At 47.9% G+C, this 26,548-nt stretch overlaps 1 long non-coding RNA gene and 1 pseudogene across 2 annotated transcripts; one reads left to right on the top strand and one right to left on the bottom strand.

The window, feature by feature from the left end:
• The first annotated feature begins 3,725 nt into the window (after positions 1-3,725).
• LOC123794056 (zinc finger FYVE domain-containing protein 1-like) lies at positions 3,726-9,066 on the top strand (annotated as a pseudogene).
• A 4,285-nt stretch (positions 9,067-13,351) lies between these two features.
• Positions 13,352-25,407, bottom strand: LOC148107144 (uncharacterized). 2 transcript variants are annotated; one of them, XR_015723015.1, is made up of 4 exons: positions 25,268-25,407; positions 24,434-24,949; positions 17,681-17,770; positions 13,352-14,604 (listed from the first exon to the last, which is right to left on the bottom strand). It is a non-coding gene; the product is annotated as an uncharacterized LOC148107144 (long non-coding RNA). The 2 variants fall into 2 exon arrangements; XR_015723014.1 differs by having other exon boundaries at positions 24,434-25,407.
• Between the last annotated feature and the right edge of the window lie 1,141 nt (positions 25,408-26,548).

Below are 26,548 nucleotides of genomic sequence, written 5' to 3'. Positions count from 1 at the left end.
TTTAAAAAGTCAAAGGAAAGAAGTAAAGTCGATCCTTCTATTAACAGAGAAATTTTCAATGAGAAGAGTGTGATTTCTTGCCAGTTGCTGATGATGGGTTTTCCAGAAGGAAATGCTGTGCACGTGAGGCAGTTATGAAGTGTGATGACAGCCACCAATTTAGTGAAGGGTCCGTGGTTTGCTTGTTCTTAAGTATTGAAACCTCCTGGGTCATACATGGATCACTTGAAATAATACCGAATAGTGGCATTATGGTGACAGAATTCGACCACTTCCTGGCAAGTGAGGAGTATGACCTTCTATGTTACTCTTCTAGAGTAAGAAGTTACTCCCAAGTAAACGCTAGGAAAACCTTCCCTGATGTCCCTTGAGTTTGCTGATCCCACGAAGGGAACCGTGGGCAGGATCCCCTGGGATACAGTCTGAGCAATGGGGTGAAGTCCCTGTCCCCCAGGCCATCTGGTGCCAACGAGCCAGGGCAGCAGGCCACGAGGGCTACGTGGTGGTCAGCATGAGCCAGCCGGCTGCCTGGCGCAGGAAGCCCATGGGAGCATCTGGGACATTCCGACATTACCGCTGACCTTTGCCAAGGGGGCAGGTTTGGTTTGATCCAGAATGGCTTAGCCTGGTGGTGAGAATGCACCCTCTTCATCCAGGACACTTTCAGGAACTAGGCTTAAAATGTTCAACCTCCAAATTGAATATTTTCTTGAGCTGTGGGGCTTATGTTGCCCCTGGATTGTTCTGGGACTTCATCCTGCCCATTTCCCTCCCCATGTAGAAGTGGGAGATGTCTCTCCCTATCTTGTCGCCCTTGCAAGTGTCCTGACCAATCACAGTGACAGGGCCTCTAGGGGTTTTCTTTGTTTTTTGTTTTGTTTTGTTTTGTTTTGTTTTGTTTTTTCAAATACATGTGCCATTTAAGTAAAAAGAGTTTAATATACACTGTAGCTTTAGGAACGGTCCTTCAGCTATTCCTCCCAAAAAAAATGCTACCTCTGAGATTTTCCTACATAGAAATTCTAGAGCCATGGCTCAGCCTCTGTGACATGTTGTCATGAGTAAATTGTTTTTGGTAGAGTACCAAAGTACACCAATGATTTACCTCTGAAAAAAATAAGTTGATGGCTCAAGGTTGTCCATGTCCTAAGGTTCTCCTCTGTTCCTTGGGTCTGAATGTTTTCTAGCGTGGGAACGGAGACCGTGGAACAGCCTGTATACTGTCCCGGGAGTGGGCTCCGTTACTGGGGCGTACTGGGCAAGGGCAGACGGGGGGGGGGGGGCAGGTGGGGACTCCAGATCCAGGGCGGTGTTCTACTGCAGCAGAGAAAGGGGATTTCTAGAACTTCAGAAAGCCAGGGCCTTCTTTCCCTCCAACAACGGAATTGCCAAGTAGGAGGTGGATTTAGCTCTGAACACTTGAGAAGCTCCTTTGGGGGGGGGGGTTCTGCTCATTTGGGAGCAGAATATTAGAGCACACCTAGATCCGTCCCTGAGGCCAGGCTCTCTCCTCAGAGTCTCAGTCTGTGGCTAGATGGTGTGATTCGCTTGGTCTGAGGAAATTTCTAAACTGTTTCAGTATTTTATAATTAGTAGAATTCAGGTAAAATGGAGACCTCTGACTTTTCAAGAATCAGAAGTGTCAGCAACACTGGACTATCATTGGTGAATGGGAACAATGTGCATGAGCAAGGGATGGCCAACCCCACTGGCAAGGTTCCCCCCCATCCCTCCCCCAACCCCCAAACACACCCAGACAGCCCCCCTCCTGCTTGAGTACCACCGTGAAGCTCCTGCCATGGACCCCTGCTCCCCTACACTCTCTGCCACCCAGAGGCTGTCCAGACACATTTCCTGGATCAAATTCAGGCCCAAGAGCCACGATTTATTCCTGCCTCGGCACCTCCCCGCCACACACACACACATACCCCTCCTGCCCTGTCAGGATTAACCCATAATTGAAACTTTTGAAAGCTAAAGGCAGCTTTAGCCTCAGCATTCCGTAGCTTCTCATGAAAACAGGGACTTTTTGTAACCGTAGGGCAGCTGGAGACACAGGACTGACTTCCAGAGCTCACACGAAGGATGCCAGCCTCAAGGGTGCAAGGCAGGCTTGTTGGGATGCTTGATGTGTCTTTCGGTCTCAGGACAGGTGTATTTGGTGTTCAAAACCACAGCCCAAAGGTCAGAAGGCCCCAGGCCCTTGGGAGCAAGGCAAGGATGGTCACAGTCAAGGTCACAGCACTGCTGGCCCCTGGCAAGCCGGAGTTGAGGTTCTAACACCCAACTGGCCCAGAAGCAGGCAGCAACCTTGAGCCCCAACGCGTGTGGTCACCGTTCCCCACGCACCACCCCGCCCAGACACCCTGCCATGGTGGCTGTTCCCTGGGACTACACACTGACTTTCTCATGGGCGTTCACAATAAGGGCTTTCACCTCTGGCCTGAACTGTGTGGAATTACGTGGAATGTGCTAAAAGGGGCTTTGGAGTCAGACAATGTTGGATCTGAGGGCACTTCAGAGAGCATCTGTCCAGACTTCCCAATGGTGACTGCTCTTTAGAATCACCGAGAACACTTGCAAAATACAGATTTCCAGGCTTCAGAGCTCCACCCACCACCCCTCCCCTGACGCACACAGTGTGTAGTCATGAGCTGTCAGGCTTGGGAAACACTGACGTCATCCAAACCCTTCACTTCCGTTTCTGATGTAAGATCTGAGGTAAAGTAACTTTTCCAAGGTCGTGTAGCTGGTTTGGGAGGACTTGGGTCAGAGTACAGGTCTCTTGACTATAACCCAGGGCTTTTTCTATGACACATCACCTCCTGGATGTACCCACAGTGGGACCACCACACTACCCCAGAGATTTTGGATGTGGAAGCGGGTAAGAAGCTTAGACTTCGTGCACGTAACCCCAAATAATTTCCACAATATCAGCTTCCGTTGTGGTTGATGACCCAGATGCCTCCGTCTCAAGTCATTTGGGCGGGAGCTTCTGCTTCTAGCTCTATAATTACCACAGTTTCACTTGTCCTTTGAGAGGCGGAGGAAAGAACTGTACATGTATACGTGGACTGCTCTGTGCCTCGGTTTACCTCTGTTTAAAACGGAGAGAATGACTGACCCGGCACCCTTATGTCTGCTTCCTTGGAACTCTGCAGAAATGTTGAATGGCCACACACACATTTGTGATCCCCACTAGGCACAAGAAGCAGCTTTCTGTACCCACACAGAGCTACTCTTAAAGTCAAGGCTGCTCTTGCCACATTTTTAATAATTCTGATGTCAAATATCATTGTGGCTTCTCTGGCTGCCCTGGATGTCCTCCAGGAAGGGCTGCCTGTCTTCTCTTGGTTTCTGGAGAGCTTGTGAAATATTTCCTGTGGGTAATCTTGGGAGGAGCCCCAATTTTGAAGGACCGAACAAGATAAAAAAAAAAAAAATCCAATACTACCAGGAGCTAGCATGGAGTTCTCATTAAGTGTCAGGCATTCTGCCAGATATTTTACACACATTATCTCATTTAATCCTTAACTACAGCCCTATGAATGAAGTGTGCTGAGTATTTCCATTTCACAGGTGTGGAAAATGACGTTCAGAAAGGTTAAAGGACTTGCCAAGATCACCTAGTTGCTGAATGATGGAGCCGGGATTCAAACCCACATCCGACAGTCTCCAGGGGTGAAGCTCTGAGAAAGGGGGCTTTATCACAGAACACTGCCGTCATGAACTTGACCGTTCACGTCGTGCTGCCTGGTAGTTGCCAGCGGGATGTTACCCCCTGCCGCAGCTCAGGCCAAGGACAGCCCGGGCACTGCCGCCCCAGCTGTCGGCTGCGAGGCTCGCGCCTCCCGTCAGTTCAGGGACTGCCTGACCCAGCCCGACCAAACTAGAGCAAGTAATGGGTGTGACATAATTTGACATGTACATTGTTAATTGAACCCCATGGGAGATGATTTTAAATAGAGACAAATACCATACTGTGAACTATTTGGGTTATGAAGCCCTTATTCTCTGACTTTTGCAGAAAAAAAAAAAAAAAAGAATTGTGTCATGATAAACTGAAAACCCCAGAGCTGTTCATGGTCAGGAGAGCAGCAAGCTAGCTGGATTGGGAAAAATTCTTCCTGGGTGTTTCGGGGATTTATGTTCCCTTCCTAGCATCGTACCCCCCAAACACTCCCAAAGCCCACATTCGGAACCACTAATTCTACCATCCTCCCCTCCAGAGACTTTCTAGTCAGGGAGATCCAGAACCCTAATCACAAAGCCAGCTCTGGTCAGACCGCGAAACGGGCACCAGCTTGAAGTCCCCAGATGAACACCCATCCCACTCTCCCTTTCTCAGGTTCACGAACCCCAACCTACCCAGGGGCCTTGCCGAGGACCCTACATAGGTGGGCTCTTTCTGGGCGTCACCCTATGACCACATGCTAGTCCTTTTCCCTTATCACCGGAAAGACTTACCTATCCTATTTCCCAGGCCCTCGTGCTTGCCGACTTTCCTAGAGAGTCTGGGTACCCACATCTGCTAGTGACGCCAATCCTGATGGCTTAATATGTGCCTATCCTCTCAAGTACCACCTGCTGACTGGGCGACACATAACTAGCACCCAAGAAATATCTAGTACTGAATCAATGAAAGTAAGAGTAGCAAAGGTTGTCTGGGAATCCTATGCCTTATCTCAAACCAATAGGCCTTTTACTGGCTTCCAGGCTAGTAGAAATGCATTGGAGAGCCGGAAACCTTTGCCTTTTTAAAAACTCCTTTAAATGACACTCCTTCAATAAGACTAGCTGGTGAGGACGGCCAGGAAAGATACAGGACACATGGTGGTCTCCCCACATGCATTCCTTTTTTTTTTTCTTCTTTTTTTCTCCCTCCCAGCAAGGTCCCATACTTCCCCAACCATGCTGTTGGGAGGAAGAACCTTGTTACATGTCTCTGAGTGGACCATCTAGTGGGCTCCATTGTCCTAGCTCTCCTAGCCCCAGTGATTGGTTTGGGGACCCAGTCCAGATACAAGAGGACTTTGCCAAGAGCTTCAGGAAACTTGTGGTCATTAGGTGAGACTGATGTCTTCGCTGACATCCAAAGACCCTGGGAATTCATTGATCTGTCCAGCCACGATGTTGGGCCTTATCTGAAGCCTACCTGACCTCCGGACTTCTCAATTACATGAGAAAATAAAGCCTATTTTTATTTAAGCCAAATAAATACATAACACAATAATACATATACATAACTCCTTGGTTACTTTTTATGACTGAGTTCAGAGAGACAGACTATATTTTGTCATTTTAAATCACCTTTGTCTTACAGCTTACTTAAATAAATATACCAAAAAACCCAAACAAATAAAAACCCTAATTTTTCACTCTTCAAATGCTTCTCAAGATTGCTAGGCTTGTGATGTCCCAGGTGAATGAAGAAATAACAGTGGTTTCAATAAGATAGTAGCTTATTTCTCTCTTACATAAAAGAAGGCTGGAGTCTGGCTGCTATGGGAGCTACAAACGTCATCAAGGTTCCAGGTTCTCTCTCTCTTTTTGTTCTGCCGTTCTTAGCATGTGGTTTCCATCTTCACATTCACTTCATGGTCCAATGTGGCAGCTAGAGCACCAGCCATCACACTGATCTTCCTATTCCAGGAAGGCACAGGGAAAGGGAGAATGGGGAAAAAAATGAGCATGTCAGTAGAGTAGTACCTCTTAAAGAATCTTCACAGAAGCCCCGTCAACAGCTTAAGTTTATACCTCAATGGCCATCCCAGCTGTAAATGTGGCAGATGAATGTATCATTCAGCTGGGCACATCGCCACCCGGATTAAAATCTGCATTGCCTTACTAAGGAAAAAGGTGAGAGTAGAAACTGAGTCGGCAAGGAGCAGTTTCTGCCCCACCTTGCTTAAACAAGCCCGACTTTGGTGTTCACTCCTGAAGCTTGGTGCCTGCTCCCCCAAGGAAGCTCTCTGGCTCAAGCTGCAATAACTCTTTCCACAGACCCTTAACAACCCCAGCTGGTTCCCTAGCCCACCCCCACCCAGGACCTTCTGACCAGCATCTTCCCGTTTATCCAGTTAAGAAGCATTCATTGAGCACCTAGTGTCTACCGATAGGCCACATTGGTCTTTCATTGGAATCTTGGCTTCAGTTGAACTCACAGCACACTTGGACTTCTCCACCATGCCCCAGTCAGACCCCACTCACCCCTACCCTACTTCAGTCACCAGTCCTGCCCTAGAGCTATGTTCTTTCCAACACAAGCCTGCTCTTCAGTCATTGGTCTCTAATGTCTTGCCAACATTGGCGTTCTCAGTCCTATGGCTAAGGGACTTGTGGGCCCAGGGCAACAAGGACTGTGGTCAGCAACAGCACCTCAGTCAAAGCTGAGTCTCTCTGAATCTTCATGGACGACAGGGTATGATTTTGCTTGGGGACAGGTGACTGAGTGAGACCAGGGCAATGATTTTCAGTTCTCCCAAAGCCCTCTGGTTCCATGTGGTACACTTCAGGCCCATCGACAACACTGTGGGCCTCTGTTCGCAATGAACAGCACAAACAAGGTGAGGCCAAGTAGTCATAATGAAGTGAATTATTGTCTTGCTAGACACAAAACATCTGCTCCTTCCTACCTCACCTGCACGAAAGTAGAAAAAATCAGGAAAAAAAATCAATGTCTGATATTGCTAACAAAACATGTTGCCTTGAGTCCTCACATAAAGAATACCTTTCAAGAGTATCTTGTTCTTTCACTTGAATTTTACCCTTTTGATTTTAATTATAAACTGAAAGCTATTGTAACTCAAAATTTTACATTCTGTCTTTTCACATAGAAACATCATTAGGCAGATGTGAACAATTATCCCCCATTGGATTTTTTCTTTTTTTTTTTTAAAGTTGAAGTCTTCAGAGGAACAGCTAAATTGTGCTTTGAATCACTGGTTTAAAACTAAACCCAGGAGTGGATCCCAACTGACAATGGGGGGGAGGAGCCCGGGAGGCAGTGGAAGTGGAGGGGGGCAGAGATGGGGATGAGGATGGGTCCACCGGTGCCCTAAGGGACAGCCTCTGCCCCCACCGGTGCCGCACGGTCACCCAGCCCCACCTCGCCCTCGCCAAGCTGCTCTGTGGTACCCCCTGAAATATTGACCTGAGCTTGGATTATATTGAAAAGCTCCTGAGCACTCTCTTTCATTATCAAAACCTTGTGGCTGCAACCCAGCAGATAAGCCCAGCTCCGTGAACCCGATCTCTCGAAGCCATAAAAGACCCTTTCAAGTTCATTTTGACCCCCTATTTGCCTCTACCTTCTGGAGGATGAAACATCAAGTTGAATAGACATTGCTACTGGTACAGGAGTCTTGGAGGCAGAAAATTTAAAATTTGAACATCTGTGAGTATTCTAACAGGACCACAAAGGGTTTTGCTTGTTTTGTTTTAAGGTGTCCAGAACCCCGTGGCAATTCCATGCAGCCTTCGGACTCAAAGCCTTTGTCTTCACTCCTGGGAAAGTGCAGGGATGGCTGTGGTGGGTGGTTTCCTTACCGATCTGAGGCTGAGTGCCCAGACTCCCCCAGCAGAGAAGGGCCTCAACGCCCGATGATGAGCCAGGAACGTTAGGCCTGCGGGGTGGGGGCGGGGCGCTGACCAAGCTCTTTGGTGTGGTGAGTGCTGCCCCGTGCAGTGCTTCCTCTCTGAGGAGGAGCACCATTGGTGGCAGGAGCACCTGAGAAGCCCTGAGCCAACGGGACTCCAACCCGGCCACACCCCTTAGCCACCCCAGCAAGGGCCCCAAGGGGCATTCGCCAGGACCAGGTGTGAGGCAGAGGGTGCCGGGAGGCACCAGACCTGTAAAACTAACTTGTGTCGGGGACACCAGAGAGGAGTCACCTGGGAAGGGTAGTAAAGGGCGACACCCCCTTCCTGTGTACCACGTCACTAAGGTCCAGGGGATACTGAAGGAAGAACAGGGTGAGACCAGGAGGAGGATGACAACTGGGAAAGTTGTGGGCTTCCTCCAAGCCGAGAGAAAGGAAGACACATTCCAGTCGCCAGTAAAGGGGGACTATTAGGAAAGTGGACTGCAAACCTGGGCAGCCCTGGAAGGTGGTTTCCATTTTTGGAAATACTGCTGATGGAAAGTCTCACACCTCAACCACACCTTTTATGTCTGGGAGGCCTTCAACACCTCGCCTGCCCGGGAGCCCTGCACCGTGGGAGTGTGGGCGGGCACGACCCAGGCCACAGCGCCCGAGTCGCAGGTGCGGAGGGAGTCCCAGCCAGACAACACCGCTGCTGCTGCGGGGCCGGGCCACCTCAGACCTCGCCGTCCTTGGAACTGGTGCAGACGGGCTGCGTCATGACCCCTTCAAGGGCCTTGGGGGCGCCTCTGCAGCTTATCTGAAGTACTTCCCCAAGGACCTCATGGCCACCCTGCCCGCTGTGGCCTGGATGTCCCCTTGTCCACGCCAGGCGCTGCTGTTGTCATTTTCCAGGACACTGAGCACACGCGTCTGCTGGGCTCTGATCAGCCCTCGAGGTGCCAGAAAAGCTCATCTGGGACCCGTTCCGGAAGCTGGGTGGCTTCTCCGAGGCCTCCGGTTCCATTCACTACAAGGGAACGAGGACTCGCAACCCTCCCCCAGACTTCTCCCCGCTTCAGCAGGCTTTGCTCCCCCACCCCTTCTCCCCGGCACCTTGGAGCCTCCTCCCTGGGCCTCGGCCGTGGGGCTGGATGTAAGGGCTGCATGAACCCTAGAAAAGGAGTACTTTATGGAGCCAGGGCCGCTGAGGTGCTCCCACCGGCATGACAACCGTGTTTATACCTGCCAGGCCTGCTGTGAGAAAGGCAAGGAAGCCAGCCGAGGGCCCAGGACGTCTGGTTCCACCAACTCCCCCTGGATAGGTCTCAAAAAATGTGCCTGGTCTGGGTATGTGATCGAATGTCCTAACTGTGATGCCATCTGTCCTAGCCAGCAAGCCTGGTTGGGGAGCCCAGATCCTGGGGATACCTGGGTGCAGACTGAGACTGTGTCTGTGTGCCTGCAGCTGGTGGATTTCTGAGGTCAGCAACAGGCTGCCTAGTGCCTCTTGGACGGGATGAACTTCATGGCTCAGCTGGTGTCTAAGCTTAGCCATGGGCCCACCACTGCCGGGACCGTGGGGAGGGCTTCTGTTCATTCAAGACCTGGTCAGTGCCTGAGGGGATGTGTGACAACTGCTACGAAGCCAGCGAGACGTTACTGAGGCACAGGGGGACACCCTTGGAAGGTGGGAGAGTATGTACTGAATTTGGTGGGGGCCATGGTGACAGCCACTGGTGTACCGCTAGGTCTGGGGAAGGCTGCGGCCGGGCTGGCCTGGCTGAACTAACTGCCAGAAGGGATTCAGTGGCAAGCTTTCCTGCAGACAGGGCTTCTGTGACGAGTGCTCTCGTGACCTCCAGGCTGTCCCTTCTGGAGACTAAGACCATCCTGTCTGAGTCTGATTCAACTGCAGTTAAAACCCAGTGACCTTAGAGCACCTGGGCGGCTCAGTCGGTTTAGCACCTGCCTTAGGCTCAGGCGTTGACCTCAGGGTCCTGGGATCGAGCCCCACGTCGGGCCTCTTGCTCAGCAGGGAGTCTGCTTCTCCCTCTGCCCTTCCCGGTCTTCATGATCTCTCTCACTCTCTCTAATAAATAAAATCTTTAAAAACAACAACAAAACCCAGTGATCTTGAACCTCAGCTCCCTCTTTGAGTCCTTCACAATTCCTCAGGTTCTCAGAGTTAGACTAGAAGTCTCCTCGAGGTACGCCCTCCTTCCAGTCACCTCTGGTGCTGTGCGTTCTCTCTGCTCCTCCTGGGGCCACTTTCCCACGGTGCGGGGAGGGGGCAGATGACAGGCCAGGGTGCGCCTGGTGCGGCTGGAAGGCATGAAGTCCTCAGGGCAAGGAAGCGAACGGTTCTAGCAAAGGGGAATGAACCTCAATCTGCTGCATTTGTTTCAGGTAAAAATAACATATAGATACACGGGTATCACATGCAGAAGCTCCTGGCTTGAAGACTTCTCATAGGTTGTCCCCAGCACAAGGATAGGGGGCAGTGGCAGCAGGTCTGACCCATGAAACTGAGCCAGGTCCAGAGCCACTGTGGTTCTACTCACATCTGCCTTCTAGGCCTCCCCAGTCCTTGCCTTCCCCCTTCACGCCTCACAGCTACTTGGGCACTTCCTGCTTAGAAGAGCCTGAAGGAAATCTCCTGGGGTCCTCCAGGGTTAGATCCCAACTCCTGGCCTCAGCCCTTTTCAGTCAGAGACCACCCAATGTACTGTGCGGGTCACTAGAGTGCATGCAGAGTGAGGGATAGGGTCCTAGTCCCGAGAACTCCTCGTGCAGGTGATGCGATGCCTCTGTACCTGGGGAGAGCACGGAAGGAGACAGGCCTTCCCTGGCAGTGTGTCCTGCTTGTGGATGCTTCTGTCTGCGTGCCCACTCAGCGCTCCCAAAGGCCGCACCCTGCCCCTAAGCAGAGCACCTGGTCCTCTCCCCCTCCAACCCTGGCAAGCCCACCATCTGCTTCTGAGTCTGGCACTAGAACTTTTATTTCTTATTTTGAAGTGTGTTAATTCTTGGTTCCCAAATGAGAACTATTCGAGGGAAACCAAGCAGACAATGGACTGTTAGTTGTCTTTTTTTTTTTTTTAAGTATATACAAATATTTCAACAGATCATTAAGAGAAATTTCTCTCTCTCTGGTCCTTGCAAGAGAAGGCAAATGAACTTTTGTTTCTCCTCAAGAGCTGGGATATCTATATCCAGCACGACTGGAAAGGGACTTGTGGTGAAATTGTGTCACCGTGGTGGATTTTATCTTCAACGAGTGAACATGACAAAAGCAACATAGTTCTTGACCGCACTAGCAGGTGGGCGGAGCTTCAGGGAGGCACGTGGCAGTCATTCCTGGTGTGGGGGTCAGTGTGACATGAGTCCCGGAATGTGTTGGCTCTTCTCACTGCTGCTTTCCTGCCTTCTGTGGATCAGTGACTGAGGCCTGTCTAGCACTGCGTGCTACCAAACTCACCATTATAAAGGAATCTTCCTGTGGGGGAGGGGGGAACAAGCAAACCTAAGAGACCTTGTAAGTCTATTATATTATAGGTTTAACCAAGAAGGCTTGACTCTGGATTCAGAAAGTTTAATTGGGCGCCTGGGTGGCTCAGTCAGTTGAGTACCTGACTCTTGATTTCAGCTCGGGTCTTGATCTTGGGGGTCGTGATCTCAGGGTCATGGCGTCGAGCCCCGTGCCAAGCCCTAGGTCAGGCTCCAAGCTCAGCAGGGCGTCTGCTTCTCTCTCTCTCCCGTTGCCCCTCCCCCTGCTCTCTCTCGCTCTCTCTCTCTCTCAAATCTTTAATTAACAAGATTTTTTTTTATCTACTCATCCCTTTTCCTGAAACTATCCATGTAGTTTTAAACCAAATGACCGTGAGAACGCATGCGTTAGGGTGAGAGGTGTCACCATCTTGACGGCCAATGATAATGGTGAACGGTCTGAGATCTAAGAGGCTCTGCTACCATATTGAGAGGCAGGTAAAGAAATCCTGTTGGCATATGTCCTCTCTGCTTTTTAATTTCCAACAACAGACAGTGACATCACAGTCACAAACATTTTCCATATATTATTTGGATTAGACAGAGCTTTACTCTTCAGGGAAAACAGGCAGCATAAATTAAAAAGAAGTGCATTTTGCTGATAAGCCATTCGGTCCTGGGCGTCACAGACTGTCAGTAAGGCCAGGATCACTGCAGAAAACCAAGAGTGGGGATGACTCTACCACCCCCACCCCCAGGAGCACACGGTCACCCGTACCCAAGCCCATCAGGGGACCTGGTGGGCTATCAGAGGACGTGTCTTCTTGGAGTCAGAGCAGATACACTGAGGAGGGCAGACACTGAAACAGACAAGACTTATCTCAGAAAGGTCATTGGAAGGAGCATTTACCCAGGAATGACATTCTCCTCTGTCTTTGAGTAGAAGAGCAGCGGGGCCTGGCAGCCCTACAGCCTGGGCTTCCTTCCAGGGCTGCGGCACCCCTACAGGCAGCTGAGCAATGTGACCCTGGCAGCTGAGAAACCCTGGGCAGGCCTCTGAGGCTGGGAAGCTTGACCAATACTTCACCGAGGAGAAATTGCCCTGTCCTCGGAGACACTGTGCTTGCCTTGACTTGAAGAGCCTCCCTCTGTGTTCCCCTCCAGGATACCACCACCTGATCTCCTCTCCTGTTCCTGCTGTAGCATTTTGCTTAGAGGACCCCAAGCCATGAAGCTGGGGGAGAGGATGGGGGGAGGGGGTGTCCATAATTTTACACAGGAGGTATAATGTGTGATGTTGGGTATGTCACTTAACTTCTCTGTGCCTCGGCTGCCACAACTGTAAAATGGATATTATAATCACATTGACCTGATAGGACTGTTAACGAGCCGTCAACGAAATCCTCTCAAAGAACATTCATGAAGGCTAGCTATTGCTACGAGAAACAGGGGAGCCATTTCTTCCATTACTTTTTCTCCCTGGATTTCCACTTCAATAAAACACGCGTTGGCCTCTCCAAACCCAGAGCAAAGATGGTCAGAAGGTGCAATGTTTCACCTGGCCTTGGAGTCCCTTAGTTCTGTCAGTACCCTTGAGGTAGCAAGAGAGGTCTGCGTGTGCACATGCGTCTGTGTGTGAGGAGTCTTTGAATTGCACAAAGTCTCTGCTGGTTTGGTGAAGTGTGAATGTGGTGGCGGAAGGCTAACTCGCGTTTGTTCAACTGGCAGTGCTCAGCCGCGGGAACATGTGGATAAACTGTAACTAGCGTTATCTTGGTTCAAATTCCTTTTTCGTGACCAACTGCTGTCTCAGTGAACCTTCGCAGGGTTTCTGTTTGGTTTTTTTCTTAGTTACAGCGGAGAGTAAAATAAGCGCATCCAGATCTTCTCACGTGGAGATAAACCGATGCCAAATTAGGTCTGTGGAGGCTTCTTTTGGCTTCTCTGGTCACCGTGCTGAACATATTGTCATGCACGTTGAAGACAGTCCATTAGTTCTTGGCAAAGAGAATTGAGTTTCAAAGCTGCTCCTTCCAAGAAGCCTCCCCTTTCTCCTGCACGAAACCTCGCTGAAGGGAGCCCCCCCCCCCCCGCGCCGCTTTATGGAGCAGAAGGGCAAACTCCATCTGCCGTTGTCCTGCCGCAGCCCTGAGACCCATCCCCTCCACGACACCCCTGGACTCTGGTTTGGCCCCATATTTAAGCCCCCAGTGCCCCGCCCAGATTAAAACATCGCCCCCCCTTTCAGGAGAGAAGCATTTTTATTTCAAAACCATAGAGTAGAGCTTGAAAAGTAGTTGACAACCTTCTTTGCCTCTGGGGAAGGCATGTCCATTCGCATCCAGAATTTTCCCTCGACGCCTCCCGTGTTGCGTTGACGGAGCTGCTAAACGCAGACAGTGCAGCTGAAGAGGAAACGAAGCTTCGCCTGCATCTGTTACAGTGGAAAGACGAACCACAGTGGGAGGGGCGGGTCTGGAGTCTCACTGGAATCCTCAGACTGGTTCCTGGGAGAAAAATCCGCCCTCGATTTCTGCAACAGTCCCGAACCACCACCGGGTGTGGACTCCTCGACCGAAATGTGCTCTGAGCAAAGCAAGTAAGGGAGTGAGCGCTGTCGTGAACGGTGCTGAGGTGCTAAGGATCGATATTCACTGGCAAGCAGCATTTTGGAGCATGGTTACCATGGTAACATTGTCAGCCCCAAATGACTGTCATGAGGTGAAAAAATCCTCTTAAAATAAACGAAACCAGAAAAAGTATATTTATAAACCTCTTACCAAACACCTATCTGTTCACAAAGCAGAATGTGTTCTTTAAGCAATAGATACTCAAAGATTGGGGGAAATTTCATGACATAAACATTTTCTTAAACGAACTTTTACTCTCACCCTCCACAAAATGGCTTGTCAAAATAACTAATACAGATTTTTTTTAATGGGAAGAATTCTAAGGAATTATGGGCTTGTACACTTAGATATTACACAGTTGTGACATTAAAATTCTGCACTGAACTACCAGTAGCTTATTTGAGAGTTGTAAAATGTGGTTGACCGGGAGTTTTCTTATGTCTCCGTTGTATAAATCATTTCTGGCAGCATCAATAAATACTGTCATAAGATCTGTTAAGCAATGGGGGAAAGACATTGGCCATGCAGATAAAAACCTGGGCACAATTTTTGGCTTGCTTTTGTGAAGCTCCATCCCTCGCTTGCCTTTTCTTACTAACAAAACCACAATTTTATTTAGGGCAGCAATGTGCCCAACCCCAGATACTCAAATTCATAGCCTCCCTTGCAGGTAGAGGTGGCCATATGATACAGTTCCCGGCCAGTAACATACAGGCAGAAGTCCCCAAGGAGGGATTGTTGGGAGACCGCTCTCGGTGGTCTCCCATTTCTGTACATCTTTCAAGCAGCTGCTCTGGCTGTCTTTTGTTTCAGACTATCTTCTCAAGCATGTTTGAAAGGCATACAACCTTGGAAAATAGACATACTGTCTCTCCAGAGCAAAAGGAAGGCTTGTTTGGCACCTGCGAAGACAGAAATCATGTTTCACTCCAGAACAAAGGGCAGGCCTGCCTACTGCTATTATATAAGCTTTGGGGTCCCTAAGCGCAGGGTTCCTCTTCTGTAAGGCAACCCACTGTGTGTGCAAGCATTCCTGGGGTCTGTCTGGATTTCCAGATGAAGATAAAAAGCTCTTGGCCCCCTTGCCCTTCTCCCTTTTCCTGTCTTGAGGTGCGGAAACCATTTTGGGATCATGGTCAGGACGCATGAAGGCAAAGGTGTACATCTGAAGACGGGAGAGCAGGTGGGGCGCCTGGGTGGCTCAGTCGGTTAAGCGTCTGCCTTTGGCTCAGGTCATGATCTCGGGCTCCTGGAATCAAGCCCTGCATCAGGCTCAGCAGGGAGTCTGCCCCTCCCCCCCGCTCGTGTTCGTGCACGCTCTCTCGCTCTCTCTCTCATAAATCTTAAATACATACATGCATATGTACATACATACATACATACATACATACAGATGGCAGAGCAGAAAGATGAAGAAACTGGGTCCCTGACAGAGTTACCGTGTTAGCCCTGGGTCGCATGATTTCGGGCTTTTTGTTAATATGGGATAAATGAGCTCTACTTGTTCAAGTCAACGTTAATTTTCTTTCCCCATGCAAGCACATCCCTAGAGCTTGTGTCAAACACAGTAACATAGTAATTACATAATGGCAATTGTGTCCAACATGTGCACCTTAGGGCTCTAGTATGTTACTACCCTCCTTTCTTCTTGGTCTTGATACTACCTCTTTGCCTATTAACATTATTGTATGATACCTCTTATAAGCTAACTCAAATCTTTTTGGGAAAGCCATGTGTCAAATCAATCCAATAAGTACAATTTGGTCCTGGGCCAAATTTATCCCTAAACTTTTATGAGTTATCTCTTAGGTTATTAGTCAAGAAGGCAATAAAAACAAGAGGACTCTTTCTTCAAGCTTCTATCACATGCCACAAGGTCTGTCTCCTCACCAGTGTGTATCCAGCACCCAGTACCACAGCTGGCTCGTAGTAGGCCCTCAAGTATTTCTTTCTTTCTTTCTTTCTTTTTTTTTTAATGATTTTTTATTATATTATGTTAGTCACCATACAGTACATCCCCGGTTTCCGATGTAAGGCTCGATGATTCATTAGTTGCGTATAACACCCAGTGCACCATGCAATACGTGCCCTCCTTACTAACCATCACCGATCTATCCCATTCCCCCACCCCCTCCCCTCTGAGGCCCTCAGTTTGTTTCTCAGAGTCCATAGTCTCAAGTATTTCTTGACCAAGTGTTCACGAATGCTATTTTTGTCAAATGTGTTGGCTCAAAGAAAATTAAGATTTAACAAGTACTTCAACACATTGGATCAATCATGTGACTAGAGTAAGTGTTTTGAGAAAAGACCACAGCTCAACTTCAAAGAAACAACTTCTTATCTTTGTCCTAATGACTACAAAATGCTGCATAACAATGGAATTAAAAGAATCAACTCAAGCTCAAAGGCTGGTTCAATAAGATACCAGAAGTAGTAACAATTGTTGCCAGAGATTAAAATACCTCTAATGTCATCTACAAAAATTATTTTTGGAAGACTGGATAAAATTTGAAACTTGTATCAAGTAAAAAAAAAAAAGAACTAATATACAAGATGAGAATATAGGAGGGCAATTTAGAAATTTACCAAAATAGGATAAACAAAAAGATACTGTGCCCAAAAAGATGAATTACAAACTCTAATTATTGAGCATTATTTTTGGTACATTTTATGATTCCCAGATTGCCTTTAAAACCTAAACTATGTGAAATTACCTATAATATAGGTCTTAGGTATGATTTCTGTTTAAAAATCTATCAAAACCACAATGAGCTACCATTTTATGTCCATTAGCATCTGTTTTTTGTTTCATTTGTTTTTAAGGAGAATAGCGAGTGTCAATGAGAATGGAGAGAAACTGGAACTGTCCTGTGCTGCTGATGGGACAGGAAAATCGTGTAGCCGCTATGGAAAACAGCTTGTGGATCCCCAGAAGTTAGACGTAGAATTACCATAGGGTTCAGCCATTCCACTCCCAGGTAGATACTCAAAGAATTGAAAATAAGGGCTGAACCAGATGCCTGCACCCCCAGGGTTATAGCAGCATTATTCACAGTAGCCAAAGGTGGAAACAAGCCAACTGTCCATCAGTATAGGAGGGGATAAGCCGAATGTTGTACATACGATAGAATAATATTCAGCCATAAAAAGGAAATTCAGATACACGCTACAACATGAATGAACCTTGAAAACATTGTGCTAAGTGAAATACAACAATTATTGCATTACTTTTGTCTAAAGAAATAGATATTGTATTATTGCATTTATACAAGGTCCTACCTAGAACAGGCAAATTCATAGAGACGGAAAGTAGAATGATGGTTGCCATAGACTGGAGGATGGGGAAATGGGAAGTTACTGTTTACTGGGTACGTAGTTTCTGTTTGGGATGATGAAAAAGTTCTGGAAATAGGTAGTGGTGATGGTTGCACAACATTGTGAATATAATTAATGCCACTCAATTGTACATTTAAACATGGTCGTAATGGTAATTTCTATGTTGTGTACATTTGACCAAATGAAAAAAAAATTGACGACACAGATTAAATCAAAAAAGGTAGGGTTTGTTTGTTTTAGGAAGAGCAAACAGACGGGACTTTAAATTTTTGTGGGTTTTGTTTCGTTTGTCTTTGCTCTCTCCAAGCCCTGTCTGCCTACGCTATGAAGCCGACCGAGACGCCCCCGACATTGCCGAAGCCTGTGCAGCTTGAGTGGTCATGTGCCTCAGGGGGTCCACGTCATTTGGAAAGATTTCCAGTTCTGCAATTTTATTCCAATTCTTTAATTCTCAGGGGTGTGTATCATCAGAGCTCCCCTACCCCATCCTCCAGGCGTATGCTGGGCCAGAATTTGTTTGTGAAAATATTATTTTAGGATTCCTTCCACTCCTATCATCTGCTTATTTTCCTTCCTGCATATTTCATAATATAGCACAGAGATTTCTGATTCAGCAGTGAAAATAGTCTGTGCATTCCTTACCACTTCCTTGTGACCCACTTTATACACAATTACTCATGCTGGCGTTGAAAGTTCAGGCTTCAAAAAAATTCCTGGGACTAAAGTATGCATCTGTGGGAATTAAAAAAAAAAAAAAAGGAAAAGATGTTGACTGAATATCTGTTGGTAGTCCTCAAAGGACCCCAAGAGCAGGCCTCCCAAATCAGCCCTGAGATTTCCCATCTCATTTGACTCTCCTACAAAAGCTCTCACATTACACCCTCTTCCTTTATTCCTTGCCTTAATCCCACCTTTTCCACCTCCTTTACTCTCCTTTCCTTCCTAAGAAATACACTGCTGCATCGAATTCACCACTTCCATCCGCTGTACGGCCCTGCACTAAAGCCACAGGGAACACAAGGGCCATGCGACAGAGTCCCTGCTCTGAAGGGGCGTAAATGCCAGTGCCGTTGGTCTCCCACTGGAGCGTGCTACCAATGCCACTAAACGCCCGTGAGATGCAGAGTCCCGTGCACAACCCCCCCCCCCCCGCCCGAGAATCTGAGTTAATTGGTCTGCACTTTTCACAGCTCCCCAGAGGATTGGGATCTCAGGAACACATTTTGAGAACCACTGTGATGAGTTGGAAAGCAGTAGAAATCTCTTCTGGGCTATTCTGACGTAGAACAGAGAAAGGAGAAACAGGATCGGTCAGAGAAAGCAAGGGAAGTCTTCAGTGGAAGAGCAGCTCTCAAAGAGCTGAAACTAGACAGGTGGGAGGCACAGTGGACGCTGTCACTTGCTACCACCGCCCCCTGCCCCCCCCCATGCCCCGCGGAGCTGTGAAGGTGAGGGCAAGACATGGGATCCCATTCCTCCCACTCAGGGCCTTTGGAACATTTGGGGAGGACAGTAGACTCTGGGACAAGAGAATACTCTCACCTCTGAGATGATGCCTTTTCCTGGAGTACCCTCCCTGACACTGAGCCCCAGCTCCAAACCGGCTGGCTAGCAGAGAGCCCTGGACAAAGTCCTTCACCTCTCCAGCCTCGGGTAAGGGATGGTGTTATCTGCTTTGCAGGCTTGGTGCAAGACTTAAAGGAACTAATGTGTGTAAAACTCGGTACACAATTAAAACTCAATACACCATAGCTAACCCTAGTCTTATTATTCTAGATTTTTCTTTAGGATAAATTCCTAGAAGTAGGATTACTGGAACGAGGAGACTGTTATTAAGAGGTACACACAGAAACCATGTGTGCAACTTCTGAGTTTCATAAAAGTGTCTCAATTTGACTGCTAGAGATAAGGGTATTCATTCCCGTTTATGACACGAGGTGTTTGGGAGGATATATACCAAGATAGTAGCAGTAGTCGTCTCTGGATGGGAGGGAAAAGGGGTGTTCTCTATGTTCTTTTGCTACATTGATAAATAGCAGCTACTATCTTCCTCCTCCTCTTCCTCCTTCTCTTTTCTCTTCCTCCCATAACATACACACACGCACACACACACAGACCCCAGTTGGTTCCAAAGCCTGGAAATCTCTTTAACACTCCCCACCCCCAATTCCACCCAGGGGACTCCTATCAAAATGAAAATATATTACTTGGGATAAGTACCACATCGAACCCACTAGCACACCCCTTCCCCAGGTTACTGATCCAATCAGCTGGCTGCTAACATCTGGCCCAGAATAAGGACAGATGGAAGGTCTGGGGCAGGTCTACCATCCCAGAAGGGCAAGCCCAGAATTAGAGTGGTGGCAGTGAAAGTCCTAAGAGCTAGAAGGCACGCCAAAAATCATCAGATGCTCAGGGCACCTGGGTGGCTCAGAGGATTGGCCATCTGCCTTCGGCTTGGGTCATGATCCTGGGGTCCTGGGATCGAGTCCTGTGTAGGACATTCTGCTCAGCAGGAGCCTGCTTCTCCCTCTGCCTCTGCCACTACCCCCTGTTCGTGCTCTCTCTCACTCTCTCAAATAAATAAATAAAATCTTTAAAAAAAAATTATCAGATGCTCAAGATAAGGAAACCAAAATCCAAAGCAGTGGGCAGGTTTCCAGAGGAAACCTATCTGCTATCTGAGGTGGCTTCTAGTCCGTCTGGAGGCAGAGGAAGGAGCCGAAGGGCCTTTGGCTGTCCCCTGCACAGTTCAATAGAAGACCATTGGTGGGGCGACAATGAAGACCCTGAGAACGGAGATTGCCAATCTGCACATCCCTCCTCTTCTCGGCATGTATTTTATACCAGAGGGTTACAGTTTGTACAGGTAAAAGCAATCCTAAGCTCTCAGAGTAGATGCGCCACAAGGGTTTGGAATGATTCCTTAACAGGTTTTCCATACGAAACTTTCCTTTCTCAACTAACTTATGCTGTAGCCGTATCACTTTTGACTATAGGATTGGTTTTAGAAACCAAAACCTTCTAACATTCCTACGAATACACTGAAATCTACTCTTTTGGAGAAATGTTGTGAGAGACTGGTATTCCTGAAGGGCAACTTTGTTGTTTTGCTGTTTTGGCTTTTCCCAAATTCTCTTAATCCAATTTGGGGCAGAAACACTTTTTCTCTAGAGCTTAGAGCAGTTCCCTATCCAACCTGGAATGTAAACTCCACGTCAGAAACCAAATTTTATACTGTATGGTGACTAACATAATATAATAAAAAAATCATTAAAGAAAAAAAAAAGAAACCAAATTTTAAAAAAAACAGAGATTTCCAAGGTCTGGGTGGAGGAGAAGATGACCAGGTTGTCAACAAGGACAAAGAGTGACGGTCACTGTCTTGCATTTATGATAACAAACACTAACGGGAGATGGGAGGCTGACGGAGGGGCCGGCCGGCTGTAGGGCCCTGCTATGCCCACTTCCCCTAAGCTTGCTGTCCACCCGAACTGCCCTGACCGGCTTCTGCGTGTTCTGTTACTGCCAACGAACCCACCGGGAAGGAGATGTTCTATCCTTTCTCCGAAAGAGGAAGGGGTGGAGAGGAGAGAAATCCCATCGAGTGTTGGCTACTCAGGCCTGTGAGGTTTCCACAGAGACCAGTGTTTAGAAATTCAAATCGAAGGCTCTGTGGCAGTGCAAGAGGACTTCCTAAAGGCCTGTCTGGAGATGGGGGGAAACCATCAGCAAGGAAAGGCCTGGCACACGCAGGAGACTGGGCACCCCTGGCGGCCAAGGAAGCTGACAGAAGCCAAGACACCTCGGTGTCTCCAAGCTGTTATCAGCAGCTGTCATCCTCCCATTTTCTGCCGTTCTCCACAGAACTGACCCTCTAGGAGAAAGCTGCCATCTGATCTGGGAGACGGAGGCCCATACTTCAGAGGAGGCTCCCATATCTGGGGTCTCACCAGGCTCTGTGGGGTTGCTGGGCCTTCTGTTTCCTGGGTAAGGACCTCATCTGGTTGTGGAGGGAAGCCTTCCTCTCTGTCCCTTTAATAATTCTGGAGAGAAAAGAAAGCAAGCCCCCAGGCAGGCAGGCAAACCTGGACAGCGAATAGAGAATGGGGCAGGGAGGGACAGGCCACCACAGGGGGAAGCCAGAGTGGGGGACTCACGGCAGGCATGGTGGTGAGTGGTGGTGATGGCAAGTGGGTGTCTACAGAGCTGGGGACAGCTAAAGCTTATCTTTCAGTGGCTGAGGGGAGGCTGCATCTGGTCTGTCCTGGGTCTTTTCTGCTCTCCTAACTCACCTTCCCTCAGGGCATCTCATCTACTTCTACGGCTCCAACTTGCATCAATGCTGGGGCTTCCCAGATCTCTTCTCTGCAGCCCAGACTCATGTACCAACTCTAAAGCCAGTCACCTCCACGAGGACATCCCACAGGCCCTTCAAACCCAATCTGTCCTGACCGAACCCTTTGCCATTCCAACTAAATACACCCCCCATTTGGGTTCTCTCATCTCAGTGTGAGGGGGGGGGGTCTACATCCACTGACTCACTCAAATGGGTAACCTTGCCCATCCTCCCAACCCCATCTTGCCAATGACCAAGTCCTACCAACTTAACTCCTAAGTGACAGCCACCACCACCTGGGGGCTCAGGCTACCGTCACTTCTCACTGGATTAGCATGGCAGCCTCCTCCCTTTCTCTACTCTTGTCTTCCTCAAATCCAGCCAGGGTGATTTTCCTAACAGGCAAATCTGACTTATTTCAAGCCTCTTTCTAGACCCTCATTCCCATATAACCTATTCAAGACCTAAGCCTGGCATTAGGGGCTCACAATTGTATTCAGAAATACAGCTTTTTACAAAGTTCCATTATGAACTATTTCAAGCTCACAAAAAGGAAGAAGGAATACAGCAGCACACATGTACCTATCCCCTGACTTGAGAGACAAGACTTTCCCAGAACAGCCGAAGCTTCCTGTGGAACCCCACATCCCCCTCCTCTCCCACAGAAGTCACTGCTGTCTGCATTTGTCATTACTCCTATTAGCTCTTTGTAAGTTTACTTAATATGGTTTCTTTATTTCCTTATAACTTATTCTTCCTTGTGAGCCTCTTTTGCTGGGTAAATTTTGGTTTCTGGTACGGTCCAGGAAATGCTATGAAGAGCTCATTTAAATACAGAGTCTCTTCAGGCACATTCTCAGGTTCTCAGGTTCTTTCTTCCCCTTGTTGCTTTCCAACGTGGTATCCAGGTGGGTGGGACGGGTGCTGTCTTTTGTGACCTTATGACGGGAGGTTGAGAGGGTAGAAGACAAGGTGTTCAAAACCATGACATGTCTTCCAGATCCTCCCTGGTTTCTGCTACAGGGTGGCTGGGAATTCCTCCTCTGGTCTCTCAGCTTAGCCAGGGCTCAGTCATCCTGCTCTGCTTTCCCTACCATTCTGAGTCCAAGGGCTCTCTGCTGGTCTCCCCTCCAGCCTGTGGCCTAAGCGGCCCACCCAGCCTTTGCTATGGGCTCACCTGGTCCTTCACCATTGCAGACTCAAGTCAACTCTCTCTCAACTCAACAATATCCCATAGCATAAGGGAACCTCTGAGTCCTGTCCATGCCACATGGAAACTGAAGAGGGTTCAGAGAAGCCAAATGTCAGCACTTTCTCTGCCTAATCGCATTTCTTGGTCTGTTTTACTGTGATGGGTCAGGTCAGTCCGAGAGGCATTCTCCTTTCAGATCCCAAATGTGAAGCAGGGCATATGCCCCAGGTCTGGCGTTTGTATCAGCCTCTACCTGACAAGCAGACAAGTTCTGCATGTGCACCCTTCTTACTTCTGGGGTAGGCAGTCTCCCAAGATTATCACTGTTGATTCACGTCTCCCTGCAGGTGCATCTGTTGCTCCTCCCGACAAGAAGTAGAAGCTACTTCCTCCCCCTGACTCAGGGTGGGCCTTGTGACTTGCTTTGATCAACCAAGTGCAGTAGAAGGGATGTTCTGATACATCTGAGCCTAGATCTTAAAGGCACGGCAGCTTCCTCTTCTTAATTGGAAGCCATCAACCATGTAAGAGGTCCAACTACTCTGAGATTGTCATGCTATGAGGAAGTCCTAGCTACTCAAATGGAAAGAAAAGAAGAGAGAAGGAGGGAGGGAGGAGAAAGAGAGAGAGAGGCCCAGCCAGTTCCAGCTATTCAATTTATCCCAGCGGAGGCACCAAACATGGGAGTTAGGAAATTTTCTTGAATGTTCCAACCCCAACAGATATTCCATGAACAGAAGAACCACCCAGCTGAACTCCACTCAGATTGTAGAATTATGAGAAAGGATAAAATATTATAGTTTTTAGCCACTAAGTTTTGGGGCTGGCCTATGTCGAGGCTCCAGCTAAATGAAACACCTCCCCTGCTGCAGGGCTCACCACTGCCTGTCTTATACTTTATGCTCCAACAACGCAGACCAGCCTGTGGCTCTCCGTGCCTACTCTGCTGTGTCTCACTTCCATGCCTTTATTCAAGCTATAATCTCTTTTCCCACTTTTCTCCTCTGCCTGGCTAACTTTTATTCCACTTTTGTCTCATTTTCTTTTTTTCCTAGGCACGCATAATACTCTAGGCAAATCACTATCATTGCATTAATGACATTACATTGCAATTGTTCCTTTACGTTGCTGCCTTCCAAACTAGGCTGGAGCTATTTAAGGGTGGGCTCTACGTTTTATTCAGCTTTCAGGCATCACTTTATATGGAAATGCAAGTAAGTCCCTTAAACTCCTTTAGTTCAGTCTCCCTGTGTCAGGGAATACATTCAGTTGTCTGTAACAGAAACCCAACTTCACTGAGTTAGCCAAATAATGGTTTCTTTTCTTTTTTCTTTTTCTTTCTTTCTTTTTTTTTTTTTTCATATAACAAGTCTGAAAGTAGGCCTTCCAGGGCAGAAGCATTGGTTTTGCAATGTCAGAAAAATACTAGTTTCCTTCTACCTTCCTGCTCTACCACCTCAGAATAAGGCTGTCCTCCCCATGGTTGTCCTGATATCACAATATGGCTCCTCTACCACCTGCCTCATACCCATGTTCCAAGCCGGGAGAACGAGAGAACAAGGAGGAAGGGGCTATGCCCAAATCAGAAAAGCAACACTTTTACAGAAATCCTCAGAAGACTTCTATTCAACACTCACTGGCCAGAACCATATCACATGGCTATCCACAGCTGTGGGGCAGAAATGAAAAAAATGTTTGCAAAATGATAAATATCTGCAGTAATTGCCCAGAGAGCTGAACTTTGAACAAGAAGCAGTACGTGTTGGAGTTGTCTCTGTAGGAAACATGGAAAGAATGGATGTTGGGTAACCACTGATAATGTCTGCCTCATTCCCCTACGTTACAAAACAGGGATAGGACCTACCTGGCACAGCGGATGAAATTAAAAGAGAATATAGGCCCAACACCATTTGTAGTACCAAGGACATAGTAAACACTCAATAAAAATCATCCTCTTTCTCGGATTCACAGATGTGGCGCTTAACTCAAACATCCGACGGTTTTCCCTGAAGAAGCAGAAAATTAGTTGGCTCAGGGCAGTTGTCCCGCTGTCTGCAATTCCTCCGCAGTGAATTTGCTTCTGATGATTAACGAGTCTTTTCTCAATAGTCTGTTCAACTGTTCATAAATCCAAACAGCATTATCATTATGACTCTTCACTTACAACGTGTGACCTAGAAAAAACAAAGCTTGGAGAGAGATACAAAAGGCAAATGAACTGTTTTCATTCCTCTGTGGCAAGAGGGCTGCATATTTCAGTTCTGATTCATGGAAGAATATCCAGCACAGAGGAGTCGGCAAGATTGGTGAGAAGCCTCCGACCAGGGGGTTTAGGGATACAGTTTCCAATGTCTTCGTTACGGGAATCTAGGAAGCTGACCTGGAAAATGTTAGCAACAGAAAGATTTCTTTCTGCTAGAAACGTGCTCTCTGAATCCACAAATCTCCTACCCCACAGGTTATGTTTGTTTGTTTAAGATTATTTAAAACTTCTATAGTGGTTAGGACTTTTTTTGTTTGCAAGGGAAAAACACAAAATGGCTTATTACAGAATGAATTTACTGGCTTGATGGACTAAAACCTCCACCAGCCGAGTTTCAGGCATGACTTGTCCAGGAGCTCAGGAACCTCTCCATCTCTCGAGTTCTTCTCTGTGGTAACAAAACAGGTCCCTTGCAGCTCCTAAGTTCTTACCTACCAGTATGACAATCCCAGCAGAAAGACGATGCCTCTTGGGCAATGGTTCCAGAAAAAAATCTCCAGAACCGGCCCAACTTGGGTCACACACCCACCCCGGAACTGATCTCTGTGGTAGAGAGAATATGGTTCTTATTGGCTAGTCTGGGTCACGTGCCCAGGGGAGCCGGGGGCGGGGTCAGCCCATTCAAACCACGTGGGTTGAGAGTGAGCGAGAGAAAGGTGACCCTCTGAAGGAGAGCTGGGGTATTCCTGCCCGCAAAGCATGGTGCAGAGGCCAAAAGCTCCAAATGTCCTAAACAGACACAGATCCATTTGGCTATGATTAGACATCAATACCATAATAATACTAGTGACACTCTTCACCATCTGTCAAAATCCTACTAGCTTTTCAGGCTCATTTCAAACGTCACCACAAATAAATCTTCCCTAATAAGATTAATTCTCCATCAGCACATTGTTTATTTTTCTCTCGTGGTCGGGATCATATCTTGCCACGGGTTATGTTCAGTTACACACCCGTGTGTCTCCACTCTTGTTTGGAAGAAACTTAAGGCAGAACCAGAGTGGGGCACGCCTCCCATTCATCACCCAGAGCCTGAGGATGAGGGCTTCTGTCCTGAAGTGACCAGGGCTCGGAATGAAAAGAATGCAGGATGGTGAGAAGGGGAGAAATCACATGGCTCCCTCCAGGAAGAAAACGCATCCACGATGCAAAACTGGATTGTAGAAAGTCAAGCTGGCTTTTCTTTTTTAAGTCCTACTGGAATCCTCTTTCTTTCACATGTGTGGTGAAACCCAGAGTGAAGCTGAAAACACATTCAACCCCTAAGATGGCAGTCAACTCGGAAATTTCCTGTCCTAAATGAATTAGAGAAAGAGAGGGAGGGAGAGAGCGTTGTGAAGTGCCTTTCTCCCCTCAATAAACAAAAATGCAAATACTCCAGATGCCTTTTACACTCTCCCCAGGGCTAGCAGATTATTAATAAGTTCAGAATCTTGCCACGCTGCTCCTATTTTTACAAGCCGTCTGTTTCCTCTCCTGTCGTTGGTGGCTTCATTCCAGGGACACTCCCCTTGGGGGAGAAGGAGCCGACATACCAAGATCTTTCTAATGTCACCCTTGCTTGCAGGCACCTGCAGATTCCCTTTGAATGTTTCCTGTTCCACTCAACAGGTTTTAATTATGTGAACTAATATTTGCTCGCTATTAAACCATGTTTACCCTCGTAAAAGGCCAACTCCAAAGGACTGGGATTAGGCAAGCCCAGAAAAATCTCAA

This window comes from Ursus americanus, chromosome 35 (genome assembly GCF_024610735.1).
Source record: "Ursus americanus isolate L20-20 chromosome 35, mUrsAme1.1.p, whole genome shotgun sequence".
Classification (NCBI taxonomy): domain Eukaryota; kingdom Metazoa; phylum Chordata; class Mammalia; order Carnivora; family Ursidae; genus Ursus; species Ursus americanus.
This window is presented reverse-complemented; position numbering and strand designations above follow the sequence as displayed.